Source organism: Nycticebus coucang, chromosome 10 (genome assembly GCF_027406575.1).
Source record: "Nycticebus coucang isolate mNycCou1 chromosome 10, mNycCou1.pri, whole genome shotgun sequence".
Classification (NCBI taxonomy): domain Eukaryota; kingdom Metazoa; phylum Chordata; class Mammalia; order Primates; family Lorisidae; genus Nycticebus; species Nycticebus coucang.
Window position 1 is genome coordinate 102,718,743 of NC_069789.1, and position 10,449 is coordinate 102,729,191.

A 10,449-nucleotide genomic window follows, 5' to 3' on the forward strand; every position below is an offset into this window, starting at 1 on the left:
AATGTGCACTACGTAAAGGTATATTTAAATAACTAAGAGTAACTGTATCCATAAAAAAATAAGTGGGTGTTGATGGCTGTTACTCAGTTTGAGTTAAGCATTGAAAATTGTATTTTTAAGAGAGCCACAGATGGGAGAAGAGTAGGCCGTTTGAGCACATTGGATTCCTCTCCTCTCTTCACTTTGCTCTTAATGCCTGCCTGCCTTCTCACTCTCCATAACATGTTCCACCTGGCCACCTCTACAAGTTCCACTTAAACAAAGGCATCAAACAGGTATACATGTCCCTGCCTCAGGCTGAGAAAGTCCAAGTCATGTATGTCTGAATCGATGGTACTGGAGGACTACACTGCAAGACTTGCACCATGGACTGCCTGCCTGAGTGTGTAGAAGAGTTACCTGAGTGGGATTTTGATGGCTCTATTACAGTCTGAAGGCTCCAACAGTGACATGTATCTTGTGTTTGCTGCCATGTTTGGGGACCACTTCCACAAGGACCCCAAGAAGCTAGTGTTCTATGAAGTTTTCAAGTTCAATTGAAAGCCTATAGAGACGAATTTGATGCAAGCAGAATGAGGACTAAAGACCCCATACTTGGCAAGGGAAAACACACCAAGAAAAAGGGGAAAGTAAAGAAATAAGCTGAGCAAGGTGGAATAAAGAAAGGTCAGCTAGTTTACCTTTAAACCATCCACTAAATTTCTTATCTGAGAAGTTTCCTAGAAGCCTGGCCTGTAGCAGATACAGCTTGCAAACACCCTTGCTGGGTCTCTGAACAGTCTGAAGGAATAATGGCCACTGAGGGAGCTGTGTGCAAGGCCTAGCAGGAAACATGAACTGGGCTGTCTCCTGCCCAGTCAACAGCCAAAGCAAATACCCATTGTTGAGATTTGCATATGGCTCAGGCAGAGATCAAGGAAACAGCTCAAGCCCTGAAATATGGGTAAGAGAGCTTATATCCCTTATCACAGAGGCAGACCGTCTGTGGTGGAGAAGAGAGGATAATTTTTCTTTCCCACTGATCCTTAAGAGGAGATTGATGCCAGTGACATTTTACTCCACAGTGAACTAGCAAAAATTAACAGCCTCCTAGAATCTGTGTGTGTGTGACCACAGACAAGAGGCTGCCCCCTCACAAGGCTCAGGGTTCAGATTTCTCAAAGCTGCTCAGACACTTAATGATTACAGAAACAATAGGAGCTGACATGCTTGCTCAGAGAAACTGCTGACATCTTTGTTCCCTTCTTCAGCTTACCTTCTGGGCTAAATGAGTAAATAGCCTTCAATAAAAGCTGAGTGGAACCGCTGTGAGCCCCACAAGCTAGCTGTGGTCCCCTGTGCTCCCACGTTTGAAAATTCTATTCTGTATGTCTTATCTCTTTGTCTCTCATCATTTCTTTTTTTTTTTTTCTGTTTTTTTTTTTTTGTAGAGACAGAGTCTCACTTTATGGCCCTCGGTAGAGTGCCGTGGCCTCACACAGCTCACAGCAACCTCCAACTCCTGGGCTTAAGTGATTCTCTTGCCTCAGCCTCCCGGTCTCTCATCATTTCTAACTTCACTTTTCTTTAGTTGACTGCCACCACCTCCACAGGTCTTAAAGGACCCTGCCCCTGGGGTGGGACCCCAGCAATTTGAAGCACACCTGTGAGCTGATAATGGATATGGTGAGCACCCAGCAACCCTGATTTGGAATGGAGCAGAAATACACTCTGATGGGTAGAGATGGGCACCCCTTTGATTGCCCTCCCCTGGGCCTCAATGTCCTTATTACTGTGGCATGGGAGCAGACAATAGCCTGTGGCAGAGATATCATGTAGGCTTATTACCAAGCCTGCTTGTATGCTGGAGTCAAGATTGCTGGAACTAATGCTGAAGTCATGCCTGCCCAGTGGAAATTCCAAATTGGATCCTGTGAAGGAATCAGCATGGGAGATCATCTCTGGGTTGCTTGTTTCATCTTGCATCATGTGTGTGAAGACTTTGGAGTAATAGAAACCTTTTTTCCTAAGCCCATTTCTGGGAACTGGTGCTGGCTTCCATACCAACTGCAGCACCAAGTCCATGCAGGAGGAGAATGGTCTGAAGTACACTGAGGAGGCCTTTGAGAAACTAAGCAAGCAGCACCAGTATCACATTCATGCCTATGATCCCAAGGGGGACCTGGACAATGCCTTGTGCCTAACTGGATTCCATGAAACCTCCAACACCAATGAATTTTCCCCTCTTGTAGCGAACCATAGACCAGCATCCTCATTCCATGGACTGTCGGCCAGGAAAAGAATGGCTAGTTTGAAGACGGTTGTCTCTCTACCAACTGCGACTTCTTTTTGGTGACAGAAGCCTTCATTCATACATATCTTCTCAATGAAACTGGCAATGGGCCCTTCCAGTACCAAAACTAAGTGGACTAGACTTTCAGCTGTTGAGCACCTTCTGGTTCTCCATCCCACTCCAAATCTTCCCCCTCTCCCAGTTGTGCCAACTGTAACTCAAAAGGGTAGAATCTCAGGTATTCTTTTATTCCTCATGCCCAGTAAATCTTCCTTTCTTTGGCCAAGATAGAGGGGTCAAGTTCTTAATCTCTTTTCACTCACCTTACTTTTTTCCCCTATCACTGAAGCTTTCTAATGTGCTAGTGGGAAGGGAAGCACCTCCATTTAATGGGGTGCTTGTCCAGTGGGCATAGCTATCCAGGTGGAGCATGTCTTCTGGAGAGGGAGGACTTAACACTTTAGGGTAGCTGAAATTGGAAGGCCTGGCTTACTCTAGGTTAGGATTTCCCTTGGTGTAAAAGTTAAATAAATTATAACCAACATTCTACTATAAGTGGAAATTGAGAGAGAAAATAGAAGGTGGAGATGAGGGAGGGAAATGCCCTTTGTCTCAGGCCACACTTCCCTTACTTGAAGCTAAATGCCCTCTCCTCAACAAAGAGTTCAGAGTAAACAGATGGATATCCCTACCTTAAAAGATAAGAAAGAAGATAAAAGATAAAAGAAGAAAAGGTTATTATTGCATGGTCCTCCTTTATAACAAAAGCAGAGTAGTATTTTTACATTTAAATATAAAAACAAAAATAAATTATAAATATGGTTGTGTGATTGTATGTGTTTCTAAAGATGAAAACCATTTGGGTTACAGGGAACCAAAGTAAAGTAAGTTTAGTGAGAAGTATCCTTTCAAAGAGGAGGTGGGAGAAGTGGTGCTTAAAAAGTTGGTGATTGGGAGTTAATTCCTCATTAACACTTTAGGGTCTCTGCCCTGCCCACCTTCTGGAGGAAGTGGGTGCTGGTAAATTGACAGGAGATTACAGGCTAACTAGCAGTCACTTGATTGCTATGGCTCTGTTTTACAAGATACATGTACTTCTCCACACATGGGTTTAGAAATGAGTTGGCTGGTCAACTTGAGCATGTTACTGATAGAAGTATTGGGTTTGTTGTCAGGTGGGAATAGCATGTCACTAAAGCAGGCCTTTTGATATTTAAAAAAATTAAGATCAAAATAGAAGTTTAAATTTTAATCATATTTATGGGGTTTCTAAGTAATTTTACATAATTGCTTATTTGCTTCAACTGTGTCCTTTTACCTCTGCTCTTGGAAGAGACAGAGACAGGGCTGGTGGCAAAAACACTTGTTATTTTGTACCATTTTCTTCTTCCAGTGCAAAATACTCTTTTCCTTTGTTAAGACTGCAGAGGAGTTATTTTTTCTTTTCTAAAAAAAAAAAAAAAAAGTTCATCCTGACATTTCCCCTCCTATTCTCTGGTGGTTTTTGTGTTGGCTGCAGCAGAACAGCTGTGGTTCTCTTGCTGTGATGACTTCGGTTTGCCATGGACACGATGTTCAGAGATATATAACTCCTCATTGTAAACAAACTGTATAACTTCCCAGAGCAGCTCTTATAAATCAGCCTAACATTTATAAGTTCAAAAAAATTATATATCAAATCATCACACTGTACCCCACAAATGTATACAGTTATAATTTTAATTGCATATTAATAATAAAATGTAAATAAATAAATTTTTCTATGAAGAACTCTAGAAGAAAAATATTGGAAAAACTCTAATTATAAACAAAGAATTGCCTAGGCAAAGAATTGATGAAGAAGATCCCAAAAGCAATCACAGCAGGAACAAAACTTAACAAATGGGACCTGATCAAATTAAAAAGCTTCTGCACAGCCAAAGAAACAATAAATAGTGCAAACAGACAATGTACAAAATGAAAGAAAATATATGTATACCATACATTGGATAAAGGGCTGATAAAGAGAATCTATAAAGAACTCAAGAAAATCAAAATGTAAAAAAAAAACTATTAAAAGCTGGGCAAAAACCATGAACAGAACCTTTTCAAAAGAAGACACATCAATGACAAACACGTGAAAAAATGCTCCACATCTCTAATCAGGGGAATGCAAAAAAAATCATAATGAGGCATCACTTAAGTCTAGTGACAACAGCTGTTAATAAAAAATCCCTAAATAGCATACACTGTGGTGGATGCAGAGAGAAAGGAATACATATACACTATTGGTGGGACTATAAACAAGTGTCATCGCTATGGAAAGTCACATGGAGATAAATCAAAGAACCAAAGGTAGACCTACCTTTTGATTCAACTATACAACTATTGGTTATTTACACAAATAAAAAGGTCATTTCATCAAAAAGTCACATGCACTCGAATATTTATTGCAGCACAATTCTGACTATAAATATGTGGATCCAACCCAAGTGCCCATCAATACATGAGTGGATTAATAAAAAAAGTATATGAATATTATGGAGTACTAAATAGCCATTAAAAATTGGTCAACTAATATCTTTCCTGACAACCTGGATGGAAAGAAAGACCAATCTTATGCAAGAATGGAAAAGCAAACACCTCATGTACTCATTATTAAATTAGAATCAATGGATAAACACATGTGTGCACATTTGGTAGTCAAACTCAATGGAAAGAAAGCAAACGGGAGGGGGCAGGAAGAATTGGGTAAATTCACACCTAACAGGTATAATGATCACTACATGGGTAACAGGCACACATGCAATTTTGACTCGAACTATACAAAAGCAATACAGGTAACCAAAATATTTGTAACCCAGTAATATTTTGAAATAAATAAGTATAATAAATTAAATAATTGATGAACTAATTCAAAATTAGGAATGCAAAACATAAAAATATTGTCTGTGAATTAAACACATTCTAAATTAAAAATTATATGCATAGAGTGGCTGAATGAATAATAAAAATAAATTCAAGTTCCCTACTAGGAACTTACCATAACTGTGAAGACTGAAAATGAAGGATTATAAAAAAAAATTCACTCAAATGGAAGTTAAAGTTATGAAAGAGTAGCTAGACTCCTAACAGAAAAGATAGACTTTAAGTCAACAAACATAGGAAGATAAACAAGGTTTTTATATAAATATAAATGGGTCAATTTAGTGAGAAGATGCAATAATTATCAACCTATATACACCCATTACCAGAGCACCCAAATATATAAAGCAAATATTTTTAGAGTTAAAGGAGAGATAGACACACAGTAAATTGAGAGTGGGAACCCCAACATCAGACTTCAAGCATTTGTCAGAGCATCTAGACAGAAACAACATTTTTGACATAATTCAAAAACTGTGATACATCACACCAACAGAATGAAAAGCAAAAAATACGTATCATCTCAATAAACGAAGAATACCATTTCACAAAATTCAACATCCCTTCATGATAAAAATTCTCAACAAAGTAAGCATAGCACAAACTTAATACTTCAACATAATAAAGTTCCTATGTGACAAACCCATACCAAACATCATACTGACTGGGGGAAAAGTAAAAGCCTTTTCTTTAAGAACAAGAGACAAAGATGTTCATGTTTACAACTCTAATTTCATGGAGTATCAGAAGTCTGACCCTGAGCAATGAGGAAAGAGAAAGAAGTAAATGACATCCACATTGGAAAAGAGAAAGTTACTTTTCTTTTCAAATTACTTCTCTTTGTAGACAATATAATTTAATGTAAAAGATAAACCTAAAAATGTCACCAAAACCCTCTTAGAACTGTTAGACAACTCAGTAATGCTTCAGGTTACAATATCAACATTAAAGAAAATCAGTAGTATTTCTATATACCAATAACAAACTAGCTGCAAGAGAAATCAAACAATCATTCAGATTTACAATAGCTACAAAAAAAAAAAACCTCAAGAATAAATTGAAGGAGGCAATAGACCTCTACAACAACAAATAAAAAACACTGATGAAAGAAACATAAGAGAAAAAAAAAAAGAAAGAAAAAGAAACATAAGAGCATACCAAAAAATGGAACAATGCATCATGGTGGTGAATTAAATGAACTGATATTGTTAAAATGATGATCCTACTCAAAGCACACCCAGATTCAATGCCATCCCTATCAAGACACCAGTGAAATTTTTAGCAGAATTAAAAATAAATCCTAAAATGTATATGCATGCACAAAAGACCCTCATAGACAAAAAAATCCTGAGCAAAAACAAGAAAGCTGGAGGCATCACATTACCTGATTTGTAAATATAGTACAAAACTATACTTATGACAACAGTATGGTGTTGGATTAAAACAGACTTATAGTCAAATGGAACAAAATAGAGAAGCCAGAAATAAATCCATGTATTTACATAACCAGATGACACTTTACGAATTTTCCAAGAACACATATTGGACATCCTCTGCAATAAATGGTGCTGAGAAAACTGGATATCCATATGCAGAAGAATGAAACTAAACCCCGAGTCTCACCATATACCAAAATCAATTCAAAAATAGAGTGGCAATCATCTATTTCTATCCTTAGGTTCAACTAAGTGTGGACAGCTATGTACAAATATGATTGAACAACAAAGGGTCTGAGCTAATGCTAATAGACTGAATGGGGAAATCCAACAAGATCTATATCTCTAGATTCTTCTTGGAACCTGTAAGCATTCATTCCTTCATTCTGGGTGCAGGGCAGAATGCTCTATGGATGGGGGGTCTTGTGTTCTACAGTCAAAAAATGTAGGTCAGGTACTTTATGTCCAGTTTTTACACAGGAAAAGTATATGGTTTTAAAGTAGGTTTTCAGGAAAATGAAATCTGGTTTTTATGAAGCCTCAGGGGAAGAGATATTGTGATTTCTATGGCAAACCTCTAGGGAGAAAGGGACTGAGAGACAGGAGGACAGAAATCAAAGAAAAAAATTGCTTTTGAGGTCTTTACTTGGGGTACTGTTTTCTGAGACCCAACACACATTCTTCTATTTTTGAAATGCCCAAGGGACGTGAGTATGAGACACTGCACAGACTTTAAGAATGTAACATGCAAACATCGCTAATTTCTAAATCTTTCCCACTGTTTCAATTGATGCTGTTTCTGAGAGAAGCCACGTTGTATAAAGTGGATTTTTCTCTGAAATATATTTAAATATTTCCAACATCCTCCTTTTTTTTTAATTGTTTAGGATTCATTGAAGGTATGAAGACTTAGGTTACACCGATTGCATTTGTTAGATAAAGTCCCTCTTATAATTGTGTCACATCCCCAAGAGGTGTGCCATACACTGTGACCTTCCACTCCCTCCCACCTCCCCTCTCCCTGATTCCCTGATTCCCCTCTCCCTGATTCCCCCCACCGTGTATTAAATCATCTACTGCCTTCATATTAGAACTCAGTACATTAGATTCTTGCTTCTCCATTCTTGTGATGCTTTACTATGCAGAATATGTTCCAACTTGATCCAAGTTAATACAAAAGATGTAAAGTCGCCATCTTTTTTAATAGCTGAATCGTATTCCATGGTATACATATACCACAGGGCTTGTTAATCCATTCCTGGGTTGGTGGATATTTAGGTTGATTCCATGTTTTGGTAATTATAAATTAAGGTGTGATAAACAGTCTAGTGCAAATGTCTTTATGATAAAAGGTTTTTTTTTTCTTCTGCATAGATGCCTAGTAATGGGATTGCAGTATCAAATGGGAGGTCTAATTTGATTTCTTTAAAGATTCTCCATACATCCTTTGTATTACTCTGCAGATCCACCAACAATGTAAAAGTGCTCCCTTCTCTCCATATCCACGCCAACTTTGAGACTTTGTGATGTAGGCTTTTCTCACTGGGGTTAGGTGATATCTCAGGGTGGTTTTTCATATGTTTGTATGCTGAAGTGTTCTTTCAGTAAAGGACTAAAAGGAAGAGAAGAGTGAAGAGCAAGAAGGTATAAAAATTTAAAAAGAGAAAAGAAGTGCTAATTTCAGCAGCACATATACTAAAATTGGAACAATACAGAGAAGATTAGCATGGCCCTTGCACAAGGATGACACACAAACTCGTGAAGTGTTCCATATTTTTCAGTTATGATATAATTAAAAAAGAGAGAGAGAAAAGAAAAAGGAAGGGGAGGAGTAAGAGGGAAGATTGACAGAAAGAAGAAAGGACAGAAAGATAGAGACAGGAGGAATAATGGTGTACAGTAGGGTACTTTGACCCACACCTACAAATCTCAACCTCTATGGGGGCTGGGTTGGATAGATCCTTTGATATCTGCAGCTCTTTTCCAGCCTGAAAAGACACAAAACTCCACCTCTACCAAATAGACAAGAAAAAAAATAATATAAATCAAACCAACACAAATAAACAAAAAACCTCAAGGAATAAAACTGGGGGGGAGAGATTAAAGATGGCGGCCGAGTAACAGCTTCCCTGCAACTGGAAACAGCGAGTCTGGGGAGACAAGACTCCAGGCATCTCTGGCCAGTGGGATCTACCTATAATCATCCCTTTGAGGATACAGGGAGCCAGCAAGGGACTTCTGGACCCCAAGAGGAGGACAAAAACAGTGGAAAACTGGCAAGTGGTTGCGTGTGTTCAATCGACCTAATCACGCCGGCAACTGTAAGTACAAGCAGCAGTGAGACTGCAAACCGGAAAGGCCTTACCTGTGAACTGTTTCTGTGTTCTCGGACTTGGCACTCAGTTGAAATACCTTGGGGAGAGCTTGAGCAGGAGTGTGGAGAACTTTGGGCATTGTCTGGGGCCCCAGACTAAGCCACTGAGCGGGCGCAGGAAGCCATTGTGAAAGAACTGCCCCGGCAAGCTCCGCCCTCAGGGTCTCAGAGCAAGGATTGGGCAGGTCAAAGTAACCTACTGACTGAGCAGCCTAAAGGTGGGGACTGAGCTGCCTGACAGCCTTAATCCTTAGGGGCAGAGTGAGATGGTTTTGGCACACTGGAGCCTTGGGCTGTTGCCCTGGGTAGAGTGCTGTGACATCACAGCTCATAGCAACCTCAAACTCCTGGGCTTGGCACCACCCAAACCTCCATAAGAACTATGCAGCGACCCCCGAATGGTGACCCACACCCACCGGGCCTCTGCATTCCCTGACCAGGAACTGCAGGAGCCACACAACCCTGCGTCCTCCCTCCTGTGTCCTCCCAGCTTCCACACTAGCCCGTTCATCTGGATAGGGACTCTGGTAGCTGCGTGTCCTTTGGAGCCCTCCCTGCCTCTGAGCAGAGCCCTTCTCCTGGCCAGAGACTGCTGGAGCCTTGGGCTTTCTGTGCCAAAGTCACTGGGCTCCTGGCACTCCCAGAACCGTGCGCACCACCCCCAGCCTTGTTGCTGGATGCAGGTGTGTCACAAACCAGAGCTGCTTCTACAACCAGAACTCCCTACCTGGAGCAGCCCCAGAGGAACTACACAGGGTCACTCCCTACAAAGATCCAGCAACGATAGAGTGATCCCTCTGGGGTCTAATCTTGGAGAGACACCTCCCCAACTCTGAGGACAGCCAGAAGCAATGATGAAAAACAATCATGAGGCGAAATCAACAGAAAAACTCTGGCAATATGAATAATCAGAGTAGATCAACTCCGCCAAGGATCAATGGGGCAGAAACAGCACAAGACCCAATGCACAAACAAATAGCTGAGATGTCAGAAATTGAATTCAGGATCTGGACAGCAAATAAGATCTAATTAGAATTCCAAAAGTTATCTCAAGAATTCAACGGATTCAAAGACCAAATGACCAAAGATTTCGACACATTGAGACAAGAAGTTGCATCCCTCAAAGATCTGAGAAACACAGTAGAATCCCTCAGTAACAGAATGGAGCAAGCAGAAGAAGGGATTTCTGACATTGAAGACAAAGCTTTCGAACGCTCCCAAACCCTCAAAGAAGAAGAGAAATGGAGAGCAAAAACAGACCACTCTCTCAGAGAGCTCTCGGATAATTTGAAGAAAACCAATATTCATCTTATAGGGATCCCCGAAAGTGACGAAGTGGCTTCACAAGGCACAGAGTCTCTTCTCCATGAGATTATGAAGGAGAACTTTCCAAACATGCCAAGAGATTCCAAAATTCAGATAGCAGACAGTTTCAGAACTCCAGCATGACTCAACCCAAATAA

General features: G+C 40.0%; 1 non-coding gene and 1 pseudogene across 1 annotated transcript; both read left to right on the forward strand.

Moving 5' to 3' along the window:
* Window positions 1-254: 254 nt before the first annotated feature.
* On the forward strand, window positions 255-2,403 carry LOC128596259 (glutamine synthetase-like; annotated as a pseudogene).
* A 5,880-nt stretch (window positions 2,404-8,283) lies between these two features.
* Window positions 8,284-8,390, forward strand: LOC128597797 (U6 spliceosomal RNA). The gene has a single exon (XR_008383356.1). It is a non-coding gene; the product is annotated as a U6 spliceosomal RNA (small nuclear RNA).
* The last annotated feature ends 2,059 nt before the right edge of the window (window positions 8,391-10,449 follow it).